General features: G+C 42.3%; 1 protein-coding gene across 2 annotated transcripts in view; it reads right to left on the reverse strand.

Annotated features, from left to right (window-relative positions):
- gramd2ab (GRAM domain containing 2Ab) overlaps positions 1-2,454 on the reverse strand; it is a 57,903-nt gene extending 55,449 nt beyond the window's left edge. The window contains exon 1 of one of the 2 annotated variants that reach the window (XM_020470033.2): positions 2,085-2,454. The gene's annotated coding sequence lies outside the window, so the exon portion shown is untranslated. Of the gene's footprint in view, positions 1-229; positions 494-2,084 lie in introns of those variants that run through there. The other variant, XM_020470034.2, reaches the window with a different exon arrangement.
- Positions 2,455-7,643: the final 5,189 nt, after the last annotated feature.

Consider the following 7,643-nt stretch of genomic DNA (forward strand, 5'->3'; position numbering starts at 1 on the left):
CGTGAAATGCTTACTTACAAGCACTTAACCTACGGCGCAGTTCAAGAAGAGTTTAGAAAATATTTACCAAATAAACGAAAGTTAAAAAAAGAAAAAGGACCAGACGAGGCTTGATACCAAATTTCCAACATTTGGTCGGCAATTTGTTTGTCAACTATAGTTAGACACATGCAGCTTCTCTTCCGTCATAACTTGTTGCCCCCAGAAGACAAAATAAAGTAGTGCTCACCTGAACGATAGATCATGGCTGCTCTTCGGGAGTTCTAACGAGTTGTAACTTTAGGGGTCCAAAAGACATTCAAGGGGCGGCGGTTTTACAACGAAACAAACACAAACAGTTATATTGTGTCGTGCTGCTACTGACCCCAAATCAGAGCCAGAATGCTTCTAAACCTCCTTCAATGGGTCTCTTGTTTAAAAGTGTCCTTGAGTGATCTCATCCCTTCAGTGCTCCCTGTCCCCAAACGAGGAGTCCATTCCCAAACAACGCTAGGGGGAACGGCCACAGTGTGCCTGTCTCAAACTCTGTGGAGGGGAACCATTTCCCCCTAGATAAAGATTTTGGCTTAAGCCTAGTGGACCGGAAACTGTAAACAACATCACACCAGGCCACACAGTAAATCAGTCATTATGGGAGATGCATACCAATAGACAGGGGGCATTGTGTGGTGGATAGGTCTAAGGAAGTTGCATGGCAAGCAAGAAGAAATGTATCCACATGATCCAATGTCAGTAGTAATGAATTCAATCATTTACTAGTAAAGTAACATCTTCGCCCACAAAGTCCATTTTACTGTTTGGTTTAGTCGAGGCTGTTCTGTCCAACTTCGACTTTCAGACAGCCGTTATATCTACAACACGAGCGGACACAGAACCTTGAGATGTAAATTACCTCGCTGCCGAGAGCCGTGTCCACAGTTTTATAAATGGGTTCTCTTTGAAGCTCCCAACCTACTTCACGTCAGAATATTAGGCTGGCCAAACATAGCCTGCAGTACTCAATTAGCACCTTTCATTTCCAATAAAAGTACAATAAAACGGACTATTCCCCATTATAAATGGGACAGAATAATTGATCCATCTCTTTCAGACACTCATCATAGAGGCCAATGTTAACCTGTTTAACCTTTCAATGAAGAGAGCTTTACAATTGTGATGGCTGTAATTGGTATTGTGTGATAGGCTTGGGCGACATACAGCATATACCGTACACCGCCACAGGATGGTTTTTCAATGCCGTCAACACGATTTATTTGAAGTCTTTCATAATACCCAAGGCCAAGGGAGCACTAGGCTACATGTTGCAGCTGGATGATACATTGTGTCAGATGGGGCGAATAATGATCACGTGGTTCAGTCTATGAGCGGTTGCATGGAGATCAGAGGAAACTACACTACATATACAAAAGTATGGATTTAAACGCACTTGTGTCTAATTATTAACCACTCTCTGGAATTGCATGACCCGTTTGACACGAACCATTAGAAAAATGCATGGAATTACCTTTCAGACAGACACTAAACGTACATGGGGCTGTTGGCTAAACGAATCATAATAACCCAACTACATATCCGACATAGCCAGGAGTGGAACATCATGTGCTATCATGTGCTGGGTGACAAGTTTCCATTCCCAAAGTAGAAACTACTGAGAACCGAGCAAGTCTATTTTAGCAGCCATGATTTCACATTGTCAGCACACTGGAAATCTCTCTCTGCACACCTTTTTCCATTGTCCTAGAGGAACTGTGCACAAAGTTGGCACGGACGAATGACAGGATGAGTGCATAGACTACCACAGCACAGTGGCAGGAGTGTCGAAGATGTGCATTATGTCACTCAAATGGATAATTGAATGGCCAAGCACTAACCTATCCGTTATGTAATAACATAATAATAATGTTACTGTCCGACTTGAATCACCTGTTCATTACCTTCAACCGTCGGTCATATATAATATAACCAATTAACTTGTCTATCTTGTAAAATAACGGGTAAATAAATACAGTGACAGGAACGCGAGGCAGAAATAAATCTGCCTCTCGTTGACCATGTCTGCGGTCTCGAGATGGATAAGAACCTACCGTGGAAACTGGGTAGATATGCTGTCGAGTATATCATTTCCGCGGCGGACTCGGGGAAGAGAAATTAGGGTCGAATGTCCACCTAATCGTACTCTAAAGGAAGAAGTCCGTGGGTAAAGGGAAAATGGTAGACAAGACTGGAAGAGTGGAAAAGCGGTTGTCAGAGTTGTCGAGCTGTCAAACACAAAGGCAGGAGCACCGAGTAGATGAAATTTCGGGCTGACTAACAAGCGAACTTGTTGCGCTGAGCATCCACCGGCGCTGGGCACTGGCTTATTTATTTACTGTTCCCGCCTCCTGCATTTTTGTGTGCCTTACTACTGTGATTTTTACGGTCCATCTACTACGTGCACTCACTCATGCAGAGAACGCAGAACACATAACCTCTAGTGGTTGATCAACTGTACTGCAAGCAAATATTGTTATTTAAAGGGGAGAATTGAGGCGTTTTAATGCACGGGAATTCTAATAATGGTAGGGCTAATAAAAACATTAAAATGTAGGCCTAACAGATGCATTTACCGTTGGTTGGGAGATCACAAAGCAGCATAATACAATGAACATTATGGGTAGGCTACTGTATTGCTTTGTGATAGGAGCCGATATCATAACATATTTAATCTCAGAGCCTACTGTATACTAAGGCAGGAGATGGTAAAACACATCAGGGCAATTTTAGCATGTACATCTTGGTGGGGCAAATATATATATATATATATATATATATATATATATATATATATATATATATATATATATATATATTTGATGCATGCCAGCAAAGTCACTACACAACACTATAACAATACATTAAATGCAACTGTAACGGTGACAAACGGTGCCCACAAATTGTTGTCCCAACAGCAGAGATTTCTTTTCAGCACCATGGAGTTAATCCTTACTGAGCCTTGTCTAACAGCGAAACAGTTCATTCAGCCTCATTTACTGCCTTTAAAAAAACCATAACTGATATTGCTGACTTGCTTAAACAAATGGGGGTCTACTGACAATTGAGATGTACAAACTATGGCATAAGGGGAAAATGAGCGGATAAGAGGCAATCCGAGCTAGGACGGACGGTAATCAATATAATTATTTGTTCAGCACTTTTGAAATGTACAGTGACAGAATTCAGAACATGGGCCGTTCTTACAGTATTTTCCCTGTACACCAAGTCAAAACTGTATGATAAATAAAGGGGGCATATAAGCAGAAAATTCAAGCTCTTACAAAATTTGATGACTACATTTCTCGAAAACAGGCTATAGGCTACATGTGCACCACCAAGTCAGAACAGTAGGCTAAGTTATGAGGGGGGAAAGGGACCAAATTATTAGGGTGAGGCACATGGGCTACTAACAGCTTACTACACAACATACACTTAGTATTACTTTCTTGGCTACAGTATACAGTGGCAAGGAAAAGTATGTGAACCCTTTGGAATTACCTGTATTTCTGCATAAATTCATCATCAAATGTGATCTTATCTTCATCTAAGTCACAACAATAGACAAACACAGTCTGCCTTAACTAATAACACACAAACAATTATACGTTGTCATGTCTATTGAACACACCGTGTAAACTTGACAACGTATAATTGTTTGTGTGCAGGGTGCAAAAAGTCTGTGAACCCTTGGATTTAATTTAAATTGACCTTTATTTTACTAGGCAAGTCAGTTAAGAACAAATTCTTATTTTCAATGACGGCCTAGGAACAGTGGGTTAACTGCCTGTTCAGGGGCAGAACGACAGATTTGTACCTTGTCAGCTCGGGGATTCGAACTTGCAACCTTTCGGTTACTAGTCCAACGCTCTAACCACTAGGATACCCTGCCGCCCCATAACTGGTTGACCATCCTTTGGCAGCAATAACCTCAGCCAAATCTTTTCTGTAGTTGCAGATCAGACCTGCACAATGGTCAGGAGAAAGTTTGGACCATTCCTCTTTACAAAACTGTTTCAGTTCAACAATATTCTTGGGATGACTAGTGTGAACCACTCTCTTGAGGTCATGCCACAGCATCTCAATCGGGTTGAGGTCAGGACTCTGACTGGGCCACTCCAGAAGGCATATTTTCTTCTGTTGAAGCCATTTTGTTGTTGATTTACTTCTGTGTTTTGGGTCATTGTCCTGTTGCATCACTCAACTCCTGTTGAGATTCAATTCACAGACAGATAGCCTTACATTCTCCTGCAAAATGTCTTGATAAACTTGATAGCAAGCTGTCCAGGCACTAAGGCAACAAAGCAGCCCCAAACCATGATGCTTCTTCCACCATACTTTACAGTTGGGATGAGGTTTTGATGTTGGTGTGCTGTGCCTTTTTTCTCCACGCATAGTGCTGTGTGTTCCATCCTTCCAAACAACTCAACTTTAGTTTAATCTGTCGACTGAATATTTTGGAACATCCAGATGCTCTTTTGCAAACTTCAGACATGCAGCAATGTTTTTTTGTGGACAGCAGTGGCTTCTGTCGTGGTATCCCCCCATGAACACCATTCTTGTTTTACATATCGTGGACTCGTCAACAGAGATGTTAAAATGTTCCAGTGATTTCTGTAAGTCTTTAACTGACACTCTGGGATACTACTTAACCTCATTGGGCATTCTGTGCTGTGCTCTTGCAGTCATCTTTGCAGGATGGCCACTCCTAGGGAGAGTAGCAACAGTGCTGAACTTTCTCCATTTACAGTGCCTTGCGAAAGTATTCGGCCCCCTTGAACTTTGCGACCTTTTGCCACATTTCAGGCTTCAAACATAAAGATATAAAACTGTATTTTTTTGTGAAGAATCAACAACAAGTGGGACACAATCATGAAGTGGAACGACATTTATTGGATATTTCAAACTTTTTTAACAAATCAAAAACTGACGAATTGGGCGTGCAAAATTATTCAGCCCCCTTAAGTTAATACTTTGTAGCGCCACCTTTTGCTGCGATTACAGCTGTAAGTCGCTTGGGGTATGTCTCTATCAGTTTTGCACATCGAGAGACTGAAATGTTTTCCCATTCCTCCTTGCAAAACAGCTCGAGCTCAGTGAGGTTGGATGGAGAGCATTTGTGAACAGCAGTTTTCAGTTCTTTCCACAGATTCTCGATTGGATTCAGGTCTGGACTTTGACTTGGCCATTCTAACACCTGGATATGTTTATTTTTGAACCATTCCATTGTAGATTTTGCTTTATGTTTTGGATCATTGTCTTGTTGGAAGACAAATCTCCATCCCAGTCTCAGGTCTTTTGCAGACTCCATCAGGTTTTCTTCCAGAATGCTCCTGTATTTGGCTCCATCCATCTTCCCATCAATTTTAACAATCTTCCCTGTCCCTGCTGAAGAAAAGCAGGCCCAAACCATGATGCTGCCACCACCATGTTTGACAGTGGGGATGGTGTGTTCAGGGTGATGAGCTGTGTTGCTTTTACGCCAAACATAACGTTTTGCATTGTTGCCAAAAAGTTCAATTTTGGTTTCATCTGACCAGAGCACCTTCTTCCACATGTTTGGTGTGTCTCCCAGGTGGCTTGTGGCAAACTTTAAACGACACTTTTTATGGATATCTTTAAGAAATGGCTTTCTTCTTGCCACTCTTCCATAAAGGCCAGATTTGTGCAATATACGACTGATTGTTGTCCTATGGACAGAGTCTCCCACCTCAGCTGTAGATCTCTGCAGTTCATCCAGAGTGATCATGGGCCTCTTGGCTGCATCTCTGATCAGTCTTCTCCTTGTATGAGCTGAAAGTTTAGAGTGACGGCCAGGTCTTGGTAGATTTGCAGTGGTCTGATACTCCTTCCATTTCGATATTATCGCTTGCACAGTCCTCCTTGGGATGTTTAAAGCTTGGGAAATCTTTTTGTATCCAAATCCGTCTTTAAACTTCTTCACAACAGTATATCGGACCTGCCTGGTGTGTTCCTTGTTCTTCATGATGCTCTCTGCGCTTTTAACGGACCTCTGAAACTATCACAGTGCAGGTGCATTTATACGGAGACTTGATTACACACAGGTGGATTGTATTTATCATCATTAGTCATTTAGGTCAACATTGGATCATTCAGAGATCCTCACTGAACTTCTTGAGAGAGTTTCCTGCACTGAAAGTAAAGGGGCTGAATAATTTTGCACGCCCAATTTTTCAGTTTTTGATTTGTTAAAAAAGTTTGAAATATCCAAAAGATGTCGTTCCACTTCATGATTGTGTCCCACTTGTTGTTGATTCTTCACAAACAAATACAGTTTTATATCTTTATGTTTGAAGCCTGAAATGTGGCAAAAGGTCGCAAAGTTCAAGGGGGCCGAATACTTTCGCAAGGCACTGTATATACAATTTGTTTTAATGTGGACTGATGAACATCAAGGCTTTTAGAGATATTTTTGTAACCTTTTCCAGGTTTATGCAAGTCAACAATTCTTAATCTTGGGTCTTCTGAGATCTCTTTTGATTGAGGCATGGTTCACATCAGGCAATGATTCTTGTGAATAGCAAACTCAGATTTTGTGATTTTTTTTGTAGTGAGGGGCAGCTCTAACCAACATCTCCAATCTTGTCTCATTGATTGGACTCCAAGTTAGCAAACTCCTGACTCCAATTTTCTTTTGGAGAAGTCATTAGCAAATCTAATTTAATTTATAAAGCCCTTTTTACATCAGCCGATGTCACAAAGTGCTATACCGAAACCCAGCCTAAAACCCCAAAATGCAAGCAATGCAGATGTAGAAGCACGGTGGCTAGGAATAACTCCCTAGAAAGGCAGGAACCTAGGGAGAAAACAAGAGAGGAACCAGGTTCTGAGGGGCGGCCAGTCCTCTTCTGGGTGTGCCAGGTTGAGATTATAACAGTACATAGTGTACATGGCGAAGATGTTCAAACGTTCATAGATGACCAGCAGGGTCAAATAATAATAATAATCACAGTGGTTGTAGAGGGTGCAACAGGTCAGCACCTCAGGAGTAAATGTCAGTTGGTTTTTCATAGCCGATCATTCAGAGTTAGAGACAGCAGGTGCGGTAGAGAGAGTCGAAAACAGCAGGTCCGGGACAAGGTAGCACGTCCGGTGAACAGGTCAGGGTTCCATAGTCACACGCAGAACAGTTGAAACTGGAGCAGCAGCACGACCAGGTGGACTGGGGAAAGCAAGGAGTCATCAGGCCAGGTAGTGTTGAGGCATGGTCCTAGGGCTCAGGTCCTCTGAGACAGAGAGAAAGAGAGAGACAGAGAGACAAAGTGACAAACAGAGAGAGAGAATTAGAGGGAGCATACTAAAATTCAAACAGGACACTGGATAAGACAGGAGAAATACTCCAGATATAACAGACTGACCCTAGCCTACGACACAAACTATTGTACTATAAATACTGGAGACTGAGACAGGACGTGTCGGGAGACACTGTGGCCCCGCCCGACGATACCCCCAGACAGGGCCAACCAGGCAAGATATAACTCCACCCACTTTGCCCAGCCCTCACACCACTAGAGGGATATCTTCAAACCGCCAACTTACTACCCTAAGACAAGGCCGAGTATAGCCCACGAAGATCTCCCCCGTGGGGGGCA

Source organism: Oncorhynchus kisutch, linkage group LG22 (assembly GCF_002021735.2).
Source record: "Oncorhynchus kisutch isolate 150728-3 linkage group LG22, Okis_V2, whole genome shotgun sequence".
NCBI classification, from domain to species: domain Eukaryota; kingdom Metazoa; phylum Chordata; class Actinopteri; order Salmoniformes; family Salmonidae; genus Oncorhynchus; species Oncorhynchus kisutch.